The 8,735-nt window shown below is 39.8% G+C and overlaps 1 non-coding gene across 1 annotated transcript; it reads right to left on the bottom strand.

Annotated features, from left to right (window-relative positions):
• Positions 1-8,066: 8,066 nt before the first annotated feature.
• Trnas-gcu (transfer RNA serine (anticodon GCU)) lies at positions 8,067-8,148 on the bottom strand. The gene has a single exon. It is a non-coding gene; the product is annotated as a tRNA-Ser (tRNA).
• Positions 8,149-8,735: the final 587 nt, after the last annotated feature.

Raw genomic sequence — 8,735 nt, forward strand, 5'->3', positions numbered from 1 at the left:
TTAATGTATCACATCCTTGTCAAGGGGAAATGTCTTGGGACTACTTAACCGGATACCGGAGTTGAGCTCAAATTCGACTCTCATCCTCGCACCTTTTCGAATGTATTTTTCCAAAATTTCTAACGACGAGGGGCAAACCAGCTTGCCGTCTGTTCTATCCATTCCTTTTCGACAGACGCCGTTCAGTATTCCTAGATCTACCAAGCGTTCCCAAGGTTGGATGTCAACAACACTGTAAAAATTGGTATCACGTCGGTCAGTCCAGGTTTGGCCATGACGAAGCATCGAGTCAGCGTCGTGACCAATACTTCGATCTTTGTTGCACATTAACGACTTCATCTGTAAATTCATCTGTGTCCCAAAGTGTCAGTGGTTGGTTACTGGTGATATCTGGGAATAATCGTTTTGACACGACACGTCGTCAGTTATCGTCTGAAATTCAATCAATCGGCAACAATGGCGACAGTTACACCTCGTTCCATTGTCTTATAACGATAATCGATTTGACACGTGACCACCTGGTGTAATAATATTTTCACGTCTGCAATATGGCAGATTCGGCGTATTTGATTCACGATGGAAATTTCCGAAAAATTGCTGAATAGTACGTCGTACGTTACTTTTATTTGAAAAATAATGTCGTTCGGTCGGCTGAACATTTCAGAATGAGACCCCCAGGCATATGCCCATGGCATCAAAAATTATCGCGACACCTATACCCTTAGCAACCGTCTGTGGATTTAATGAATCAGGGCATAATCAGTTGGTAGATAAGCCGTGTTAACCTGATTGAGAATAAGTAAAACGAGATGGATAGTATTTCACAGGTTAACTTTGTTTATTTGAAGTACCGTCTTTCGTTACTGGTATAGTAGCTTCATCGGGTGAATGATGAAGCTACCATAGACATTGGAAGCGAAAGCTCGTACTAAACAAGTCAACTTATTAAGTACTATTCCGTCTGCTAGTCTTCAATCCACGCTGTATGCACTGGATCTTCAAGCTTTTGAATTCGGATGTTTGGAAAAGCGGTTTTCCAACTCAAAGGAGAATATAGTTTGAAAGAAATGGTCGAGATGGCCCTAACTGGATATATGGTGGTGGATCTTCGCTTTATTTAAGTGGAATCTGCAATTGCCACAGCGTCGGTTCCCCATTTCCTAAAAAAATGATAATATTAAGAGGATCTATTGACGCAGACATCTATTCTGGAAGGGAAGTAGTACACAGCAACTGAAGCACTTCGCTTGGCTTTGCTGTTGCCTTTCATATATTCGTGTTTCGTCAAAAGAAAAGATATCCAAGCATCAATTCACGGGGGAACGCAACGACTTGGATTAACTACAATTTCATGGTGATTATATTTCATACAAGTTGATTCCTCGCGCGATGAGAGGTCGTCTCGTATTTTGTCGACTACAGCTCAGCCTTCTGCTATAATGCGTTGTCCTGCAAGGAGCAGCACTCTCACGGGATGCATCGCTATACTGCGACTGTATTGTCATTCGTATAAAACCATATTAATCAAAGAGAATATTTTGGAGAAACTCAAAACATCCCATGAGGTGTTTGTCTAGTTGTATCATATCTCTGAGCTCGTTAGATTTTTCATTAAATACTCTGTCAATATGAGACGCAGTGCGGTTTGCTATTTACCTGTGAATATTCAAATAGACAATCAACTATTGTACTTCACTGATGAGTCAAAAAGTAAAACTGATACTTTACACACATTCCCTGTAGACATTAAGCGCCACTGAGATGTTCATTGTATCAAAAAGGACAGGGAAACATTTTCAACGTTTGCTCATCTTCTGTAGACACCGCAGATCTCCAGTTCACTATCTACACATTTCTGTCGAAGGGAATAGTGTAGTGTTCGTTTTTAATGTAGCCGTTTTCATGATACCGACATGATTGATAGAGACCCAACATGAGTGAAATCCATGTTTAGTCGTATCTTGAATAGGATAATTTGTGTGCCTTAAATCAACTTCAGATATCGCTTTTTACAATATCATCATCACTCTCTATATTGAACGCTTCAACAAATACCTTACTTGTTATAAGGTTTATTCAAATGTGGAAATTAATAGATTAGATGTTTCATTGGATTAAACTTCAATGAGGATATCACAAATCCTTTCCGATGTTTTAATGGAATTCGGATATTACCAATAGTAATAATGTGGTAGTTTTTTTACCTTGTAACTTGAATTTGACACTCAAAAAATGTGAAATTCGTTTCCGCCCTAATTACGAAACCACATTTAACCAGTTATTGATATTTCCAGCCTGGAACCAGGGCGATCCATCTAATCCCCTCCTTGTTTCGACTAAACGACATCTTTCACTGCACTCCTGCATACAATGCGAAACTGCGTGGATTGCTTAGACTAAACGATGCCTTTCACTGATCCTCCGCCGCTATCAGCTAAAACATCAGGACCGCCTTTAAATGCTTCATTGCCGATTCATAACTGCAAATCTACTTAGGCGATTAATGGTGCGAAGTAGTCGAGCGAAGATTTCCCAACTCGGATGAGATTTAACGCAATTTAAGAAGCACACAGTTGACACCTACCTCAGGTACTTGGGATGATAAATCAGCATTACAGTAAAACATTAATGGTTGTTTCCATTCTGCATGTTTCACTGAGTAATGGCTCAAATGCTTTACTTTCATACTCATTACAACGGAATATGGGTTGTGATTTTGCTGTAATAGATCATCAGTATTACTGAACGCAATAACCCGATTAGTAGTTAGGAGTCGATGTATGTTGGAATGGATATTCATATCAAGGTGTTCCTCGGGGACTGGATAACAGTCTAGCCTGCAGCCCGTGCCTGAATACATATCTGAATCATTACTTTCAATTTTAAAACCACTACATGTAGAATACTTATGTTTGGTAGGTTTCGTGTTTAGATATCAGTTATTATTGATCTGATGGCCGCAATTTCAGAAAGAAATCGGGAAGTACGTATTTGGTAGGATAGCCGCGTCACCTCCGTCAGGACCGTATAGACCTACGCGAAGTACTTCCTAGACCCTACCCACGATGGCCATTTTCAAATATTTTTGACAAAATCACAAATACACATTAGGAATGTTTAAATACTACACAGGATACTATTGCATCAACGATGAATTTTTTGTGGAAATCGTCATCGTCTATTGGAGTGGTGCCACCCACGCTACGACAGGCTGATGTGGCCCTTCGACATCATATGCTGCACGCGTGGATTGTTGGCGGACCATTACCTAAAAGCAACAAAGTAAACCCTCTCGGTTATCGTCCCGACGGTTGCAACAACGTTCCTGTACTTATCTTCAATTTTTTGTAATTCTCCACACTCGATTTACCACTTCAGACATTTGTTGTTTATGTGACAGCATAATGGGCTTTGATTGGAAGTGGTTGAGAAAGCAAGTAGTGTTCGTAGCCGAGACATGGCCTGGCCAGCAACAAGCATCACTGGTAGAAAGCACCAGTGATGATATCCAGAACCGAGATCTGGCCTAGCATGCATGGACGTATAAAACTAGAGTTAGTTTATATGCCGATTGGCTTAGGTAAAGCCCTTCGGTGCAAGCAGAGGGTTGCTGTGAGTCAAACCAGAGCTTTGACTTATGAACTCGCGTGTCGGCTCTTTTAAATCATACACGCCTATTGAAGCATTCTACGCATATATCGGTGCAGAACTCGTTCCTAAAATGGCCAATTTTGTTAGTAACGAAGAACCCTGTCTGCATTCCGTGATTACGCTTCGCCGATGAATTATATCTCGCTGCCGCGCAGTTGAGAATCAATGGTTAAATGAACTGCCTTCTAGATCGATATTTGCCATTGTAGTTGAGGCAACTAGAGCAATTCTACTCGTCCATGTAGCAGCGTGTATAAGTTAAAAGACACGGCCAATTAATGTCTTATGCATCTTGTAACTGTTCCTACGTGAGTTTCTTCTTACATTTGCACAAGCTCCTCTTCTTTAATTGCAATAGATACTCAAATACTGTCTGACATCGCCGATCCAGTGCATACATGCCGCCACCAAAAAGTTTCGATGAGAACTTACGCGCTAGGCAAATGCATGTTAAGGACCCTCAATACGAACGTCCTCATTGCTATCTTTTTACCGAAAGTTACTGTTGAAGCTATTTTTCACTTATTTATTTTTATTACTGTGGATGATTCTAATTCGGAATTTATTACGCCCGCCAAAGGGAACGGTTCCAGGTACTGCAATAATGATGACCCAGATATATGTATTGTATTATGATTTTTTTTTGCGTTTGCGTCCCGCTGGTGTCGTTAAGGGAGGAAAGTTGAGTCATTTTTCATCAGGTTTTCCTACATTTGTCGTTGTAATTATTGCGTTATTTCCCTCTAAGGAGCGAAGCAGGTGAAAACGTGAAATTAATAGCCCTGTGTTATGGGTATCAACGCCAGCAAGCGCTGGTACCTTTTTACACCACGTCATCCATTTCCAACAGAAACACCGTTTAGTGCTGCCATCTTCCGGTGACAAATATCCTTTGTGTTCATTTAAAAAGCCACTGGCGCAATCTTTCCTAAACTTGTTAGGAGAAAAATCATGATTATTCTCGTTCAGCTACCAACGAAAGATTCGGCGAGAGGGTCTGCTAGTTTAAATTCGAATTCAAGAAAATAGGGAAGCTTTATTGAACAAGATTATTAGCAAAGACGCCAATGCACCCGCCTTGCATGGCGCACCACTGATAACACTGGCCTGACATTTAGATTTCGTAGGCCAAGTTTTTTTGGTGGCAAGTAATATGTATCAATTGATTGAACTATCGGCAATTTTCTGGATTCTAAACTTATTCATTAAAAAGACAGGAGAATTCATCAGATAGAAAAGAAGTTATGAAATTTAATTAGATACAAAATGAATAACATTATAGGTCTACATTGTTCTTGTTGTTTTGAAACAACCAATACTGATGACGTAGTGCACACACACTCCATTACTGATCTTCAAATAACGCATATATATAGGTATCAGTGTATAAAAAAAACCTTTTTGTAACGGCTTCGATGGCGTCACAATTTATGATAATTGCCTAGTTCTTGTTAAATGACGTAATCATTAATATGTGTACGGCACTTCTTCCCGTGTGATCTATCGGATCGTTATCTCGCGAGCATCGCTTTGTGACAGCGTTCGGACAAATGATGCGTCCACGCCAGATGGACGCAATCACGTGTAAGACGGCAGCGTTTGACGTCACGGTCGGCTGACCAGACACAATGAATACCTAGTATACGCCTGATGCGTCAAATACAATGACTCGTGACGAATATGGCGGCTCGGTTAATGATGGTCAATTAGAACAACATTCGATATCGGCGACGAGACCCGATTTTGATTCGTCACCAGAAATAAATTGATCGCCAGTATTTGAAAATGCCGATGTTGCCGGTCTGCGAATGATTCAAATAGTTTTCAATGAGTCACAAAATCCTGGAGGAAAATATGACTAAAATATCTGGAAATGTCATTGTGAACACAATTCGCGAAAACCTAAACAATTCGAACACGTGTGTATTATCCACAGCATCCGAGTATACTAAGAACAGACGATATGCCACTTCCAAGGTCCTTGCATTCAACGATATTTATGAGCCAACATTAAGCACCTATCTTTATTCCGAATACGATAACCTTTAACATTGATAAATCAAATTGTAATATACCGAATAATATGGTTCAATAAAACAGTTCAACACAGCTTCCAGACCTGTTATTTTGTGTGAACTCTGCCGTTGTAATATGGGGAAAACGCTATCGTTCAGCCAAGAATCCAGCACAGTGGGCTATATTTTGTTGTCTCGGGAATTTAGGATAGAAAACAAATGAAGACGATTGAAGGATTTATTGGTGTTCTTTATTCAGTGCGCATAGTCAGATTCTGTCGAAAGGTCGATACAGTATCGTGATTATGATAAGAGATTTTGGTGGTGAATTGAAAGCTTCCGAGGCAAATAAGACTGAATTCAAAAACACAAATTCAATGTAGACTTTATCTATACATCGTATGCTGAAACTTAAGTAAACTTCGGAGAAACTATTCGTAATCCTATGCATTTGGTCGATTCAACGTGGATCCATTTGGGACTTTGAATTCAATAACCATGGACTTTCAAACGACGAAAGAGTCCATGATTTAACTGATGGGCAATTAGGAGTAAAGTACGTAGGCTTTGTTTCAACCATACACACCATTCTCGTATTGACGTGTCGGAAAGTGGCATTTTAGGATCCAATATCACGACGTCGGTATTTTGTGACCCATCACGGCACTCAGGTGTGCCATCGTCGATTTTCTAGTAGCGTTTTAACAATTCGGTAACGTATTTATCACGACGGAACTGAGTAGTATAACGATAATGCCCTGATAAAAAAACTGATGTAATTAACCTGAAAGACAATGGACATCAAACGGTAACCAGTCTACTTGAATATAATCTAATACATGAGTCCGATACTGAGTTACTTTGTACTTGCCGTAATTATCTTGTCTTTGATTCAGTGAAAAGGTTTACGGAACTATCAGCGTCTAGCACGCTGAAAGTGCCGCCGATATTTCTGAACCTGCTGGGAATTACCTTACCGGTATGAAAAGATCGTTGATGTAACTTTGATCTGATTGGTCCACATCGATGCTTATACATGACCGTATCCGTGCCTCTGGACAAATACTATAAACCGAGATTTATCTAACATCTGGTTGTAATTTGCATTGTTGTGGAAAGAGGAGTTATTGTTCTAAAGACGACCGCCATTGTTTCCTATTGTAATTAACCCGCGCGCGCACCTGCTATAATAAGGCGACCCATCTAATGGACGAGTACCCGCGGCGCGTTTTGACTCATCATTTACACGACTCATAATTGCGGGTATTTTTGAATAATAACGAACGCGTATGGTTGTAAGGTGTTGTTATTATGTGATTGGTGGTCACCTCTCGCATTGTCAGTGCTGCAACTCAGCTGCCTGGCCCCGGGAACATCTAAAGGGCGTTTGAAATGTGCGACTTCGCAAGTTTCACCCCGTTTGAGATACTTAAGAAAGGACGCTCAAAAGTTGCATGACTCCTGTTCTTGAGAACGGTATGTCTAATTGCCTTATCTAAACGAACGCATTTTCCCGATTCTCGCCATAATGCATAGTTTATACATGTATTTCTACATATCAGTTAAATGTGCAGCATTGCGACCAAGTTGTGCATGAACAGAACTTAAAAGTCTGAAATAAGATAAACAAGAAAACAAAGTTTATTGACACCTTAAAAAATAACACATACAATTGTATAATTTTGTTGACAATGAATAATATCTTGATATGAAGTATATATTATTGATGATAAATAACGTTATTTTGCATTGGGATATATCGATAATTGATTTGAAATGACCGGCAACCAGTCTAGCTCATGGGCATTGGTAACGTAGTACACATCCTCTCAAAAATTACCATCAAAATTTATCATGAATAAAATAAGAGTAATGGAATATATTCTATCACAAGATCAATGCCAAAATTCATAATCATAATGGTAATTTTCGCCGATATTGATGACGCAGTGCACATCGACTCACACAGAACCTCTTAATTAACGCATACTAGGTATCAACGTATATAGATATTATTTTTGTAACGGTTTTTACGGCGTCAAAAAAAAACCGCGACGTCGATGAATTGAAGTCTGAATACGAGTCGTATTATTAAGTTTTAATGATCGAAGGTTTGGAGCTGCGGTATGAGGAAATGACAATGTCATGCTTAGATAAACACGATAATGGAAATATCATTTTTAACACTCACCTTTGTACTCGTGTGTGAGATTGCTGCTGGAAGACAAAGGCATGCTTGTGCGTCATACCTAGCTTGCTTTCAATTAAGGAAACATCTGTTCAGAACTATCGAATTCAAATTCGTTTTCACCGATTAAACTTTCGATTGAAAAATCAAAGGTTAAGTAGTTTCGCACGAGGGCGCGTGACAGGACTACAATCGCCGCAAAAGATAGTGTTCGACGAGGATGGGATTCGCACCCACGCGGGAAGAACCCAATGGATTAGCAGTCCATCGCCTTAACCACTCGGCCACCTCGTCACATATGACACCAACGAATCCTGCTGAAATTCAAATGTTCCCTTAAGTTGTTGATTCGGAATTAATTCAAACACAACTGGGTATTATATCAGCGCAAAGGTCTTCTTATCGATTGGCTTCGTATATATGTAGCCAGGTTACTGGTCTATTAGGTATATAATATATATGTGGGCTATTGTATGAGGGGTGGGCACAGGCCTGTGCTGAGTGGAGGGCGGGTTCGGGGGGTAAAACGGATCCCCTAAGAAGTGCCCTTCGCGAAGTCAGTTTCAAGAAAATTCGGTTTTGCAAATTTGGGTACAATTATTGTCATGAGTTTTTTTAAATAAAAAGTTATCCATTCTCAAACGATCTATTCGAGTAAAATCGTTTTTTGTTTATGTTATAAATATTAAGGTTATAAAAAGATTCAAATTCAAGACCTCTTTCGAGTGTGTCCTTTTTCACAGTGGAAAGGTGCCCTTTTCTTGAAATAGAACTGCCCTGAATATAAAAATGTACACAATTCCATCTGTGTGGGTCGATGAATTTCGAGTGGATGTTTCATATGTCATCGATATTGTGGCTAACCCGAATAGACTGGTTGC

This window comes from Tubulanus polymorphus, chromosome 4 (assembly GCF_964204645.1).
Source record: "Tubulanus polymorphus chromosome 4, tnTubPoly1.2, whole genome shotgun sequence".
Classification (NCBI taxonomy): Eukaryota; Metazoa; Nemertea; class Palaeonemertea; order Tubulaniformes; family Tubulanidae; genus Tubulanus; species Tubulanus polymorphus.